Genomic DNA, 17,044 nt, shown 5'->3' with positions numbered 1-17,044 from the left:
ATTTAAAAAGAGCAATGAAGTGGGATGGAGAAAGGAAGCTAGTGCTATTCACCCAAGAGACGCCGTGAGAAAGCCTCCTCTTCAAAGTGGCGTGTGAGTCCTTACTCAGGTTCTAATATTAGAATGAATGAGAGCATAAGTTTCTCTAGCTTTCTAAACTCCAACTGAAGGTAAGCAAGAAGGGGTGGAAAGGTCGTGATGCATTTACTAGTGGTCAGGCTAAAGTCATTTCTTTGATATCCTGGGAACCCTCTTCACAGCACAAGGGAATGTATTTGAAAGCTTCTAATCACCCCTCCTGCTGAGCAATTCTGAATTGGATAAGTTCAACAGGTGTGTGTCAGTCAACAGTTTGGGCCAATACATCTCGTCAAATGTCTTCCTCATTACATCTGCCTCTGGCTATATATATATATTTTTTAATTTTAATTTTATTGGAGTATAGTTGATTTACAATGTTGTGTTAGTTTCAGGTGTACAGCAAGGTGATTCAGTTATACGTATGCATATATTCATTCTTTCTTGGATTCTTTTCCCATATAGGTTATCACAGAATATTGAGTAGAGTTCCCTGTGCTATACAGTAGATCCTTCCTGATTATCTATCTTATATATAGTAGTGTGTGTATAGTAGTGTGTGTGTGTGTGTGTGTGTGTGTGTGTGTGTGTGTGTGTTCATTCCAAGTTTCTGATTTATCCCTCCCATCCACGTTTCTCCTTTGGTAAACATAAGTTTGTTTTTGATATCTGTAAGTCTGTTTCTGTTTTGTAAATAAGTTCACTTGTATCTCTTTTTTTAAATTAGATTCCACACATGAGTGATAGCGTATGATATATACTTACTTCACTTAGTATGAAAATCTCTAGGTCCATCCACGCTGCTGCAAATGGCACTAGTTCATATATTTTTATTCCCAGATTCATTTTTTGAAGTTTTTCAAACTGACAGAAAGGTTAAAAATCTAATACAATCAACACCTGACTACCCTTCACCTATATTCACCATTCCTCTCTCCCCCTCCTTCTCCCTGTCTCCACTGTCTCTTCCTCTCTCTCTCTTCATATCTCTCTCTCTCTCTGTTAAGCAATTTTTTATGTATCGATATACCTCTACTGGAGTAGTAAGTTTTTTGCTATTATTATTTTTTAAAGACTATTTTTAGGTTTACAATAATAATACTTTATCCATATTCTAGGGTAAATGAAAAGAACAAATAAAATAATACATACCGTGCCTTTTGAAAGATACAAACTGCTATAAAAACTCAGGGCATTGCAAATATTATTACTCATATATTTTAATAATTTATCAGACATTTTGGTGTTAGAAACATGTCCTAGAAATGTTCTTAGTTTGTCTCTATTGCTAGACGTTTATGCTCTTTTGCTCTCAGTTAAAAATAGTTGAGAATTTAACAGTGTAGTAGGTTCAGTCCTGCATGCTTCTTATAAAGTTAGAAATTCAAAGTTTTGGAAGCCTCTAGTAGCCTAAGGAATAGTCTGGCATTGACATATTTGGAATATAAAGGTTTTCCCTTTAATGCTGGCCCTCACTCCAATCAGCAAAGTAAATTCTTTATCACATTTCTTACTCCCAGTGAATTCCAATGTGGCAGGGTACTCTCAAAAGGCATTTAATCATACTACAAGTCATAAGACAGGTTATTAATAAGTGATTACTTCTCATAACAAAGAAGCTTGTTATAATCAAAGCTACTGTTTATACTTAAAAGAAATGTTCTGCTTAAAATGAAGTTTGTTCCCGTTTTTAACAGAGTTTGAGTTAAGTGTGGATAATCAGAATGTAAAACCAGATTAAGTGACAAAAGCAGCACATCTCTGCAATTCTGGCTGATGTTTCAGACATGGAAGGAATATTCTCCAGATATTTCATGTAAATAACCTAATACAGAGGTTGACTGCTGCCACCAAGACTACCAGTCTCTAGACACTCTGCTGCCTACAAAATTATCCTTATCCTATTGTGCTTAGGTGCTTGGACAAGGGTGATGCCATTCCCAGATCCTAGAAACAAAAGCGTAACAGTGATGTGGTCCCTTGAGGTTGGCTTTCTCAGCAAACACTTTCTTGCTCTTGAGAAAACGTGGACATGTTGAACTCCTAGGAAAAGTCAGTAAGAACTGAGTCTCCCTTTCCTTTTAGGATTATTAGGAGTCCCCAGAGCAGGAAAAAAAAAAAAAGAGTACTTTTGTATAATAAGAACACAAAAAAATCTAATAAATATTTTAGAAATATATATTTTTAAATTTTTATTGAAGTGTAGTTGATTTACAATGTTGTGTTAGTTTTTGTGTTTGTGTTGTGTTAGTTTACAGCAAAGTGATTCACTTATATTTTTTTTTCAGATTCTTTTCCATTATAGTTTATTACAAGATATTGAATATAGTTCCCTGTGCTATACAGTAGGACCTTTTTGTTTATCTATCTTATATACAGTAGTTTGTATCTTCTAATCCCAAACTCTTAATTTATCCCTTCCCCCGCCTTTCCCCTTTGGTAACCATAAATTTGTTTTTTATGTCTGCGAATCTGTTTCCACTTTATAAATAAGTTCATTTGTATCATTTTTTTTATATAAATTTATTTTAGTTATTTATTTTTGGCTGTGTTGGGTCTTCGTTGCTGCATGTGGACTTTCTCTAGTTGTGGTGAGCGGGGGTTACTCTTCGTTGCGGTGTGCGGGCTTCTCATTGCGGTGGCTTCTCTTGTTGTGGAGCACGGGCTCTATACACTCAGGCTTCAGTAGTTGCGGCACGCAGGCTCAGTAGTTGTGGCTCATGGGCTCTAGAGTGCAGGCTCAGTAGTTGTGGCACACGGGCTTAGTTGCTCTGTGGCATGTGGGATCTTCCCAGACCAGGGATCGAACCCGTGTCCCCTGCATTGGCAGGCGGATTCTCAACCACTGCACCACCAGGGAAGCTCCCATTTGTATCATTTTTAAAGATTCTACATATAGGTGATATCATATGATATTTTTCTTTCTCTGTCTGACTTACTTCACTTAGTATGATAATCTCTAGGCCCATCCATGTTGCTGCAAATGGCATTACTTCACTACAAGGAATATCGATTTATTATACACCACATCACTTGACCTGACTACATAAAGAACTCAGATATCAAAGTTGTTAAGTCCTTGGTACAAATTTGTGCCAAAATGTCACATTCCATGGTTTTTATAAAAGTGTTCTGTGAGGGCTCTATTAAAGGGCAAAGCACCATAAATGACTGCTTTCAACCAAGAGAGCTAGGAGTGATAGATAAAAAAAAATGCCAACTGAAACAAAATGTTGGGCCAGCTGGGTTTAGTTTAACTTATAAGGTGTCACAGGTGGTTGTTAAATGATCAGTTTGATTTTCTTTTTATAATCAGCTACCAAGAATATTAGCATAATGACAATTGTATGTATGGTTCAAGCGGGAAATGAGACAGAGAAGAGAAGGAAGAAACCCCAGGGAAATGAGGAGGCCCCTCAAATTAAGCCTAGGGTTGAACCCTGAAAAGTATATGGAAAGAACAAAGACTGAGGCAAAAGGAACCAGAAAGCCAGACAACAGAGACTTTCTGCCAACAAGGAGCGTTTTTCTTTGCAGGAAGAACTTACACCTTTAGGAAATTCACCAACAGGTTTAACTTTTTAAGTGACTATTTAAAAAATAAATAAAACATGGGAAATAGTCATACCCTTCAAAAATATGTCCCTTGGAATCCAAAGGAGGTTGTCATAAAATTTAGAACTTAATGCAACTGTCAACAAAAGTTCTTCATTTTTACTGCTCCCCCTTCACCCACACTCCATGAATAACCTGTTTTCAGCAGTTTTCATTTCTGTTCATACAGAAGGTATTAGTTCACTTACCTTTCCCTTGGACTCTGGCTTTGAGAGGGACTCTAAGTAGACAGTAATTCAGGAAAGAGAGCAATACAGGGAAACCCTTCAGTCTTTCCAGTTCCCCCACAGACGTCGCACAGCTCACCCACCAACTCTTCATTCAAGAAACCTGGTGCAGAAACCAGAGGATCATGGGTAGCGTCATGAGCCAAGAGGTTTGGCTAAATTCTAAACTATTCCTGGCACATAATGATAACCACCTTCTCAGAGTGGCACTAGAGAAAAGTAAGCTGTCTCCAAGAGACTTCTTGACAGTATGGAATAGAAGTCGAGGAGTCCCTCTGCACCATGGTTGCACATTAGAATCACCTGGGGGAGCTTTAAAACAATACTAGTGCTCAGGTTCACCTCAAACTAATTAAATCAGAACCTCTGACCATGGGGGTTGGCCTGGGTGTTATTAAATCCTCTCGGGTAATTGTAATATGCAGCCAAGGGTGAGAATGAGTGTTCTAGAAGATCCAAGGAACAGATAATTAATATAATCTAGTTGCTTATTAAGGGCGATTTTCTAACAAAACATTTAATTAGTGGCTAAACAAGGCAACTGAAATGGAGAATTAACCCCAGGCTTTGTCTTACTGTATTTTTCGAGATCACAGCTGAGTGCTAATTTATAAAGGGACAGATTGCAGAGGCTGAGAAGAATGGAACAGAATGAGGGGTATAAGGAGGTGGGTGGGAGTCAGGAAGAGGGAAGTACCCCAACTCCTGAGAGCAGGTACCGTGTCTTATTCATCTTTGAATTCCCCTCACTTAACAGAGTGAGAGTCTGCATCGAGTGGGTTCACAATAACTACCACATGGGACTGAATTGTCAGGATAAACTTCTTTTTGTCTGGGCTTGTCTGATGCATCTAGATTCTAGAAGGTTTTCCTCCTGAAAACCAGTATCCTTTAAGTAAGCAGCTCCAGACAAGGCTGGAGGACATGGGCACATGGGACTGGGTAATAATTTGTTGCTGCTTAAAATAGACACTTTTATGTGGGCTGGCCACTTTAAATGTGGGCTGGACATTGTTTAGAGGAGAGGTCAAAGGCTCTGCTGGGGAAAGGACAGGACAGAGAAGAGCCAGTGGTAGTAATCTAGCTTTTTTCCAGTATATGAACAAATCAGTTCTGGACTCAATTTTGCATATGACATTTTGCAAAATAAAAGCCCTTCAGTTAGCCAGTCCGCCCTTCTCAAAGTAGTTTTAGTGGTAATCTGTCATCATTTAAGCTTGTTGCTGGCAATGTCACCTGAACCATTCCTAAGTACTTTATTAATATTCCTACTAATTGCATTTGTATTTTCCCTCAAAGGGACTATGGGAGATAAAACTGGATCCCTATTTTACCTTTCCATAGTTCCCCAGGGATTTACATGTGCCCTGCATAGATTGGTACCCTGTGGCTGGCACATCTCTGAATCCACCTTATTTTCCTGATTAATTGTCAGTATCATCACACTGTATGGCAGTATCTCAGACATTACCTAGGTCCTACTGGAAATCTCAATTTTATTGCCAATCCTTCTGTTCACCTTCAAGTTTTCCAACCTGAGGCTTTACTCAGATTCTTCACACTGATTCCAGAAAAATCCCCCACTGTTCTTCTTTGAAAACCCTATGCCTCTTTCATACTGTGGTATTTGACTATACAGAAAGTCAGCCCACTATATGCCATCCATGAACACTTTATCATGCTGGCTCTTATCTTCCACCTCTGCTACAAAATTATAACTAAGAAGTTTGCTTCAAATGCCATCATTTAATAAAAGTTTTTCAGAACCAATTATGACTCTTTTCTGAGCCTCTATGATATTTGGCAGTTCTTTTGTAACACTCATGCTATTTTACTCCAAGTACCTGTGAGTCTGTATCAGTTGGGATCTTTCAGTTACACGTAACATTGAACTCAAACTGGCTAAGAGAACAAAATATTTAACTGAGAAGTCATGAAGTAGGACAGACTTCCAGCATGGTTAAAGAAGAGCTTGAGTTCCAAATATCTGTGACTCTTTAGTTTTTTGACTCTGCTCTCCTCCATGTGTTGGTTTCATCCTCAGAGCTGGCTTCCTTCATGGTGGTAAGGTGGCAGCTGGCAGCCACCATAACTTTCTCCTTCACACATGGCAGACACAGGAATACAATATCCCGTAATAACTGAGAAGAGAAATCTTGCGTTTCCTGCTGACTGACCCCATTTCTCAAGAATCCCTTTAACTAAGGAAATATGCATTGATTGCCTGATGCCTGAATCAATAGTAATAGCACTGGAGCTTGGTTTAGACCAGGGGTAGGCACTGCCACAAACTGTAGCACAGAGGGCAAACTGGGCCCACAGCCTGTTTTTGTAAATAAAGTTTTATAGGACAAATGTCTATTTAGGTCTTTGGCTCATTTTTGGATTGGGTTGTTTGTTTTTCTGATATTGAGCTGCATGAGCTGCTTGTAAATTTTGGAGATTAATCCTTTGTCAGTTGCTTCATTTGCAAACATTTTCTCCTATTTTGAGGGTTGTCTTTTCGTCTTGTTTATGGTTTCATTTGCTGTTCAAAAAGCTCTTAAGTTTCATTAGGTCCCATTTGTTTATTTTTGTTTTTATTTCCATTTCTCTAGGACATGGGTCAAAAAGGATCTTGCTGTGATTTATGTCAAAGAGTGTTCTGCCTGTGTTTTCCTCTGAGAGTTTTATAGTGTCTGGCCTTACATTTAGGCCTTTAATCCATTTTGAGTTTATTTCTGTGTATGGCATTAGGGAGTGTTCTAATTTCATTCTTTGACATGTAGCTGTCCAGTTTTCCCAGCACCACTTATTGAAGAGGCTGTCTTTTCTCCATTGTATATTCTTGCCTCCTTTATCAAAAATAAGGTGACCATATGTGCGTGGGTTTAGGAATCTAAAAAAAAAAAAAAATGGTTCTGAAGAACCTAGTGGCAGGACAGGAATAAAGACGCAGACATAGAGAATGAACTTGAGGACACGGGGAGGGGTAAGGGTAAGCTGGGACGAAGTGAGAGAGTGGCATTGACATATATACACTACCAAATATAAAATAGATAGCTATTGGGAAGCAGCCGCATAGCACAGGGAGATCAGCTCGGTGCTTTGTGACCACCTAGAGGGGTGGGATAGGGAGGGTGGGAGGGAGCCGCAAGAGGGAGGAGATATGGGGATATATGTATATGTATAGCTGATTCACTTTGTTATACAGCAGAAACTAACACACCATTGTAAAGCAATTATACTCCAATAAAGAAGTTAAAAAAAAAAGTTTTATAGGAACACAGACACACCCATTTGTTTACTCTTTCCCTGTGGCTGGTACAAGGGCAGAGGTGAGTGGTTGTGACAGAGGCCGTATGGTTCCACAAAGCCTAAAATATTTACATCATGGCCCTTTACAGGAAAACTTTGGTAATCCTTGATGTAGACCATTTTAGACCAATCCTTGAAACTGGGTTTAGGGTCAATACCAAACCATATGGTTGCTACATTATGAAAGAGGGGAGTGTCCCAAAAGGAAAACTATATCATATTAGGGAGAAAAAAGAGAGGATTCCTTGAGGGCACTGACTAAACTTACTCATTTTCATTCTTCGCACATGCTTTGAATTGAAGGCAGCTCAATAATTATATGTAGAACTGCTGAGTTGAATTGAATTGTTGCATTCTCTCCTTTTAACTTCCTCTTCCCTTTCCTCTGGGAATGTAGACATTGAATACACCAGAAATTCTCTTGGGTGTAACGCAAAGTTTCTCCAGCTTTCTTCCTCCATTACTTTGCTAAAGGAAATTATGGGATGTGACATTGGATTTATAATCACCACCTCTGTTTATGTGCCCAAGTTATCCATAAACCCTAAAAATACTGCAGAAACTCCAATAAGGGAGAAGGACATCATGTTGTATTTTCTAGAGAGAAATAAGCCTGAAAATTCTGTAATTACATTCAGTAAGACTTTCTCATTTTTTTTCATAAAAATTTTACAAATATGGGTCAAGGTTTAAAAGTGTATTCTTCCTTTTTTGTAGTACTACAGTAAATCCATATTTTCATGGCATAACCAAATTGTGTCTGTAAATTTTAGTTTGGAAGATTTCTTGGGTTGCTAGTGATATAATTATCATTATTTAAAATAATAGAGCAAAAAGTACTTGTAATGGTTTAATATTCATAGCTCTACCATGAATAAATCATACATCTGACTGGAATATTTTTAATATAAATTAGGTAGGTATTCCCAGTTATTTAACTTATTAAAATGCCAATTGTATTATGAAATCAGTTTGTCAAATATCATCCTGTTTGGTTATCAGCAGGTGTATTTTAGCTTACTGATCTATCTTTCTCATAAAATACTGATTTTGAAAGGGAAGAGGTTGGAATAAGGACAGAAGATGTAGAGCTGCAAAAATTGCCTACTAATTGCAATGAAAAACAGTATAAATAGTATACAACAGTATTAAAAATATATATGTTATCCTAGGACCCCAAATATTCAATACTGTTTGTGAATATCAAGTTGAAAAATGCAAAGGAAAATACTCTAATTTTCAAAACAAACTGCATAATTTCATGCTGAAAGCAGAAACTGAATAGATGGGAAGTTAATGCCATGACTTACTCTTGAGTTCAGAATCCTGAAATTGTTAAGGATTAAAATACAAGGGATTCAAAGCTGTGCAATTCTGTTTGACATTTGGATTGTCATTTACTATTCCTTTCCCGTTTTCATCCCTCTAAGGAAACAATATTCTCCAACTGCAAATTGGAGAAGGCTACTCTCTCATCTCAATACATGTCTCAAAGGAAATGTCCTGCCTTATAACACTTAATTTCTTGCCTTCTTGTTTGGATTATGCATTGCCCATAATGGATTTCAAAACAACTTTGAAATATTGTGATATTAGAATCTCATTACCTGATATTTACCACTGATTTCCTTCCACCCAAAATATAATTTTATGTCCTTAATTTCTTAGCATAAACAAACCACTTCCAATACTCACATCTACTTGCACACTGTGGAATTGGTTATAACTCAGATTCAATTGTTCTGATTCAACATGGCTCTTTAAGGCTGCCCCTAGAGAGGCAAATATTCTATTTCTTCCTTGCAAAGAGTAGCCCACTGTTGCCTGAAGGCTGTGACTAATTTGTCTGACTTTATGGAGATATGCAGCCTGTGGCACTATAGATTTTATTGGAATATAGAAACTTTTTCTTTGGTTTACACATTCAATTTCCTCGGAAAACACCTTTAGACTTCTAAAACCTTTCACCTCCCAGTAATTTTCATGGTTCTAATCCACATTTGTCTGTAGTTTCCAACTTCCCACACATCCACTCAATTTCCCACTCTTTATTATTGAGAATAAAGGTACCAGACAACAGAACGGGGGCTGTTTCACTTATTATATAAAACATCAAAAGCTAGGATACAAATTGTCACTTTTTTTCTTCCTCTGCTGCTTTTTGTTCCCATTCTACCTCACCTGATCTGGTCTTCAAGTAGTCATTCATGGACTAATTTGAAAGGTCCTTCTAAGTTCATCTAGAATTTCCTCATCAAGACTTGCTACCTTCTCACTCCCCTCCACTGTTTACCTCAGTATACACATTTATTTTGTCCTCAGAATGAATAATCAGAATAGATGTGTGTTAATACCACTTTGCAATTTGGATGTCTCTTTGTAGTAATGTTCTGTTCTATCACAGATAAAATAATAGAGTGTATGTATTTTTTAATAATCCCCTTCTCAGATGGATTATTTTAAGACCAAGGCTGTGGAGCATTGTTGTTTAAAACTTCACCCACACAAACCAGGAAAAAGAGAGAGCAATGGCATGGGACTTTCATAATTGAAGTTACACTGAGATGCAGATGAGGGTTTGGATTCTGTGTATGTGTGTGCCTGTCTGTCTGACTCTGTGTCTATGTGTCAGTGTGGGCACATCTAAGTGGATTCAAGTGACAAAGAAAGTAGAGGATAAAGGATATATCAATAAAGGATGTATCAATTAAGCATGGAAAGGAGAGGACATATACAATTTAGCCCCACATATATGTTGAATGAGTAATGAATGAAGGAATCAACCAAATAAGATGAAGTGGAATTTATTGCTTACTGCAGTAAAGGCCTGATAATTCTACTAAGAGTCTTGAAAAGAGAGGAGCAAAGTCTGATTTACTAAGATTTTCAAGTCTGTTTTAAAGGCAAGTCTTTCAGTGGGTGTGTGGATGGGGGCAGAGGGGATTGATTAGGATTGAGTAAAGATCTTGGTGTAATAGTCTAGGAGTGGTAGAAAGACCAAGGTGAGGATTTTGAGATGAGGGTTCAAAGAGTGTTAGGGAGTTAGTAGTTCACTGATACTTTCTATTGAAGAGTTAATGAATCTTTCAAGAAATTCCTGAATGAGTAATAAAGTTATTTGCAACTTTTATATCTCTGGGAAAGAATCTTCTGGAATAGTAAAGTCATATTGATATAGACAGTAAGAATACTAGATCCTACATTTACAATTTCTGTAATCTGGCAACTTACTTACACTCTGATTCATTTGCTCTCTATGTCTCATTTTCCCCATCTGTAAAATGGGAATACTATTTGCCTTTCAGTTTGTTTGTGATGACTATATGAGATATTTGTTAAGGTACTAACATAGTACCTGACATAAAACAAGTCTTCAACAAATACTAATTTTCCTTCCCTATTCCCTAGTTTCTCTACTCTGGTTCCAAGAATTCAACCAGTTTTATTTACTTTTTGTATTTTATTTTTTATAAAACTGTAAGCTTGTACCCTTTGGCCACCTTCACTTATTTCCCCCTTCACCACGCCTGCCCCTGGCAACCATCATTCAACTCTCTGTTTCTATGAGTTCAGTTTTTTAGATTCCACATGTAGATGAGATTGTTCAGCATTTGTCTTTCTCTGTCTGACTTATTTTATTTAGCATAATTCCCTCAAGTTTTATCCATGTTGTCATAAGTAGCAGGATTTCCTTCTTTTGGGGCTGAATAATATTCCATTGTGTACATATATATATATATATATACCACATTTCTTTATCTCTCCATCTATTGATAGACACTCAGGTTGTTTCCATGTCTTGTCTATTGTAAATAATGCTGCATTGAACATGGAGGTGCAGATATCTCTTCACAATAGTGATTTCATTTCCTTCAAATGTATACCCAGAAGTAGAATTGCTGAATCATATGGTAGTTCTATTTTTAATTTTTTGAGGAACCTCCATACTGTTTTTCATAGTCACTGCACCGATTTACATTCCCAGCAACAGTGAATAAGGGTTCCCTTTTGTACCCTTTTGGTTCAGTCAGCTTTTAAATCTAACCCAAGAGTTCCTCTATCCACTTCCCTGCTTCCCAACTAACATTGGGAAGAGCTAACATTAGTTAGGTCTGCTGTAACTAATGACACAACCTTCCCAACTGCTCTTTTACTGGATGTTGGGGGAAATAAGTACATGAGATCTTTTCATTTTAAACTCTTAGTTCTAATCACCTTGGGGGAAATAGACATGAGGAAGTTGTACAAGTTCCAGATAGCTCAGGAAATTCGTGTCATAGTTATTCCCAGATTTATTGAAACACTCAGCCTAGGCCTTCCTTTTATTTATCCTGGCCAGCTCATTTCTCGAAAGTGTTCCAAGGAGATTTTATTCACATATTTTTTTAAAGTTACTGATAACAGCTTAATATGTTACCTGTAGCAGGGGAATGTGCATACCAGCTGAGAGATTGAATATACAAATAAACAGTGACCAGACCATATATGACAATAGAAATCTGACCTACAACCTCTACAGCAACCAGTTCAGGAAGCCAAATTACAAATTCTCTAATAATTCTCTGCCCCAAATTATTAGAATTCTCTAATAATTCTCTGCCCCAACTAATCAGGACTTAGTTAATGACTGCCAGTTTACCTAATTTTTGCCTTTCCCCAAATCAGAACCAATCAAATTACAGCAACCAGTTCAGGAAGCCAAACTACAAATTCTCTAATAATTCTCTGCCCCAAATTATTAGAATTCTCTAATAATTCTCTGCCCCAACTAATCAGGACTTAGTTAATGACTGCCAGTTTACCTAATTTTTGCCTTTCCCCAAATCAGAACCAAAGAAAGCCAAATATGATCCCTAAACCAATCATATGGATGCCACGCTTCTAATTTACCCACGTCCCTTGCCAAAAACCTCCCATCAGCGCACACCTAAAGTCCCCCTACCTTTTTTTTAACTATAATGCTTTCCCAGTCCCCAGCCTGTCTTTGAGTTTCTGCCAGACAAAGTGACTCCCTTGATATAGCAAGCTCTGAATAAATAGCCTCTGCTTGTTCTCATTTAGGGGGTCTTCATTTATTACTATACAATAAGCCTTCTATAAAATCCAGAGCCCCCAGTTACTTCCAAAGAGCCACTGACTAAACAGATCACTCAAGTGTTAACCCCTAATTCTCTCTTGTCCTTCCATCTTTCATTGACCTGACTGCACTCAACAGGGACAAGCCATATTCCTCCCCACTGGATCTCACCTGAAGTGAGTGATTAACATGCAAGGCTTTCTTCATCATCCCAATCAGCAAAGTTCATGTTGAAGTCCCACTGATGGATGCCCTTGAGACCAAAAACATATCTCCAAAGAGCAGGCCTCAGGCATCAGAGCACAAGTAGGTGGAAATTCAGCTGATGAAATAGAACAGTCCATCCCCTGCTTCTAAAAGTCAGGCCCTAAGTTTTATGACAACACACCTGATTTATGTCCCCATTTTAGTTGGCCAGAGGAACACCCAAGCGCCTTCTTAGGCTTGAATAGATATTTTTATTAGATTAATTCTCAAAGAAATCTTATGACATCAATAGATGAGAAAACTGAAATTTTCAAATACATGAGTATATCCACAGCCAACTAAAACTTATCTGGATGATTACTAAAGACAAAAACCAGGGGTTCAAGTCCAAATTGTCTGATTCTAAGTCTAATGCTTTTTCTGTTATACCCTAACAAAGTACATAATGTGTTTCCCAAAGAACAATTTCACATGAGAAGCCAAGGTCAAGCTCATAGAAATGTGGACATATTAAGGTAAAGCAGAAGACATACAGATGGCCAACAAACACATGAAAACATGCTCAACATCACTAATTATTAGAGAAATGCAGATCAAAATTACAATGAGGTATCACCTCACATGGTCAGAATGGCCATCATCAAAAAATCTACAAACAATAAATGCTGGAGAGGGTGTGGAGAAAAGGGAACCCTCATGCATTGTTGGTAGGAATGTAAATTGATAGCGCCACTATAGAGAACATCATGGAGATTCCTTAAAAAACTAAAAATAGAACTACCATATGGACTTCCCTAGTGGCACAGTGGTTAAGAATCTACCTGCCAATGCAGGGGACACAGGTTCAAGCCCTGGTCCAGGAAGATCCCACATGCCACTGAGCAACTAAGCCTGCGAGCCACAACTACTGAGCGCACGTGCCACAACTACTGAAGCCTGGGCACCTAGAGCCCGTGCTCCACAACAAAAGAAGCCACCGCAATGAGAAGCCCACACACCACAGTGAAGAGTAGCCCCCGCTCACCACAACTAGAGAAAGCCCACATGCAGCAACAAAGACCTAAAGCAGCCATAAATAAATAAATAAAAATTTACAAAAAACAAACAAAAAAGAACTACCATATGACCCAGCAATCCCACTACTGGGCATATACCCAGAGAAAGCCATAATTCAAAAAGACACATGCACCCCAATGTTCATTGCAGCACTACTTACAATAGCCAGGACATGGAAGCAACCTAAATGTCCATCAACAGAGGAATGGATAAAGAAGATGTGGTACATATATACAATGGAATATTACTCAGCCATAAAAAGGAATGAAATTGGGTCATTTTTAGAGACATGGATGGACCTAGAGACTGTCATACAGACTGAAGTAAGTCAGAAAGAGAAAAACAAATATTGTGTATTAACGCATATATGTGGAATCTAAAAAAATTGGTATAGATGATCTTATTTACAAAGCAGAAATAGAGACACAGACATAGAGAACAAATGTATGGATACCAAGGGGGAAAGAGGTGATGGAGGGATGAATTGGGAGGTTGGGATTAACATATATACACTATTGATACTATGTATAAAATAGATAACTAATGAGAACCTACTGTATAGCACAGGGAACTCTACTCAGTGCTCTGTGGTGACCTAAATGAGAAGGAAATCCAAAAAAGAGGGGATATATGTATATATGTAGCTGATTCACTTTGCTGTACAGTATAAACTAACACAATATTGTAAAGCAACTGTACTCCAAAAAATATATATATATGAATTTAATTAGTTCTTCCACAGTACTAGATAGAGCAAAGGATCTGTATGATGTTTTACTGCCATCACAGCCCTTACCATATTGTTCTGTAATCACCAGACACTTTTCAGTGTCTCCTTGACGTTAGAGACTATGACATTTTTGGTTTTGTGTCTCAAATGTTAACACAGTTTGTAACACATCACAGATATGTGATGTTTGCTGAATAAATTTAGAATTTTTTTTTTTTTTTTTTGGAAATTGAATGCAAACTAAGACCACTTGACTGTTACTGAAATGAATAGCCCAGTTTGCTTTTTTTTTTTTTTTAATCACGTTCTTTTATTTATTTATTTATGACTGCGTTGAGTCTTCGTTTCTGTGTGAGGGCCTTCTCTAGCTGCGGCAAGTGGGGACCACTCTTCATCGCGGTGCGCGGGCCTCTCACCATCACGGCCTCTCTTGCTGCGGAGCACAGGCTCCAGACGCGCAGGCTCAGCAACTGTGGCTCACGGGCCCAGTTGCTCCGTGGCATGTGGGATCTTCCCAGACCAGGGCTCGAACCCGTGTCCCCTGCATTGGCAGGCAGACTCTCAACCACTGCGCCACCAGGGAAGCCCAAATTTAGAATTTTTTGAGTAAGTCTAGAGATTTGAGACCAAGAGCTATATCTTCACTAACTAGCTGTGGAAATTGGTCAGGTCAGTTAACCTACCCAGGACTTGCATTGGATCAGTGTTTTTCAGCCTTTTTTTCATTATTATTTCCCTAAGGAGCTATTTTAGCATATTTTTTTAAAAGCTTTTTTTTTAATATAAATTTATTTTATTTATTTTTGGCTGCATTGGGTCTTCGTTGCCACACGTGGGCTTTCTCTAGTTGCGGCGAGTGGGGGCTACTCTTCATTGCGGTGCGTGGGCTTCTCACTGTGGTGGCTTCTCTTGTTACAGAGCACGGGCTCTAGGCGCACGGGCTTCAGTAGTTGCAGCACACAGGCTCAGTAGTTGTGGTTTTTGGGCTCTAGAGCACAGGCTCAGTAGTTGTGGTGCACGGGCTTAGTTGCTCTGTGGCATGTGGGATCTTCCCGGACCAGGGCTCGAACCCGTGTCCCCTGCATTGGCAGGCGGATTCTCAACCACTGCTCCACGAGGGAAACCCTTTTGCATATTTTTTAATAGTCACTCTCCCATGAAATTTTACCACATTTTGAATGTATATTTGTTGATCTAATATATATATATGTATATATACATATATATATCTGTATTTTATACATAAAAAGATTAAGATTTTTTTTTCCCCTCCAAGAATCAACATCACTCAAAGTAATACATTCCATGGTTGATGTTTATTCCAGCTACAAAATATTGTAATTACATAATTTCCTAAGTTTTACAAATTAGTGCAAATGATGCTTTAGTCTTCAGGGAAGTGCAGAGCTGTGTGAGGCTCATAAGAGGTGACTGATAGTGAAAATTATAGCATCAGGGCAAAGACGAAACTTAGTCTGACTACATATAATCAGACTCCTTCTAGTCTAAACCTGGACACTGCCTTTTGACCAGGGATCAGGGTACAGGTAGAAATCTTCTTACTGTGTTGCTTTCCATTTTGTACCATCTGTCTCCCAGAGGCCCATGTGCTTCTAACCCTCACTCAGAAATGATGCACATTAAAGGAGAAACTTCCAATCATGAATCAGGTCCTGGAGTGAGCAAGCCAAAATCTTTAAACGTGAACTTCTCAGCAGGGATTCTAACATGGCATCTTTAATCTGAACATGATTTTTTCCCTAAGTATTTATGCACATCTTGGGTAGTAAATTGGCTCAAAATCAAGGAACAAGCATATTCCTGACAATGGACTTAACTGTGCCTGGATTTATATTGCATTACAAATGAACAAGGATTAAAAGAACAACTTGTCCCCCTCAACAAAACATGCTATTTTGAAGTTATATAGGCTCGTTTTTATATTCTTATGCAATATTATAATTTTCTGTATCACTTTCTCTCCCTCTGTCTCTTTCTCTCTCTCCCTCTTTTCCCACTCCTCACCCTCAGAATTCTCCGGTATGACTGATGCAAAAATGAAGTCTACAACAAATCCTAACTGTATCATAATAGGTCACAGTGGAACATTAGAGTGATACTGGCTTCAAAAATATTGCCATGGTAACTAGCAAAATCTGGATTTGAATGCAGTGAAAGAAAATGGCTGTCTCTCAACAAACAAAAGAAAATATGTCAGTCCAGAATATACGTAGAGTGATTTTGCCTTAGTAACCTGATTAACAAAGCTCTCTGTAAGGAGTATCATTCAGTGGTAATATCGTCCTTCATTTCTTCTGCATTGAAATGAATGAACAGTGGGACAAAGAAAACAAACTATAGCTGGGTAATAAGCCAATAAATACTCTGGAAAGAAAATGTAGTGTTTGGTGCTGTTTTGCCAGTGCACTGTACTTTGAATGAGTAGATTTCAGTAGGGGTTTAATGTTAAAGCTGTACTATTTAAAAACAGAGAAATGTCAAAACCCAGGTTTAGTCCATCTCTGTTAAATCTAGATCACGAAGGTCACAGGTCTCTGCTAAGCATAATTTCAAAGCCTAGCTCTTCTCACCAGGCTTTCCTAAATATTTCAAGTCAAACTGATTCCCAGAAGTTTTCTGCAGAGAATCACTTCATCTCCCACTCAATCAGATGGGCTTTCCACACATTTTGCCCTTTTTTTTTTAAATGTTCAGGTTTTCAGACTTGGTTGTACAGATCATTAAAATACGCTTACC

The 17,044-nt window shown here is 38.1% G+C and overlaps 1 long non-coding RNA gene across 1 annotated transcript in view; it reads left to right on the top strand.

Annotated features, from left to right (window-relative positions):
* Positions 1–670: 670 nt before the first annotated feature.
* The window catches only part of LOC309644302, a 64,495-nt gene continuing 48,121 nt past the window's right edge, over positions 671–17,044 (top strand). Inside the window, exon 1 of the long non-coding RNA XR_014254365.1 lies at positions 671–7,159. This is a non-coding gene — a long non-coding RNA (uncharacterized lncRNA). The remainder of the gene's footprint in view (positions 7,160–17,044) is intronic.

The sequence above is a fragment of the Balaenoptera physalus genome (genome assembly GCF_965194825.1).
Source record: "Balaenoptera physalus genome assembly, chromosome: 15".
In the NCBI taxonomy this organism is placed as follows: domain Eukaryota; kingdom Metazoa; phylum Chordata; class Mammalia; order Artiodactyla; family Balaenopteridae; genus Balaenoptera; species Balaenoptera physalus.
This window is presented reverse-complemented; position numbering and strand designations above follow the sequence as displayed.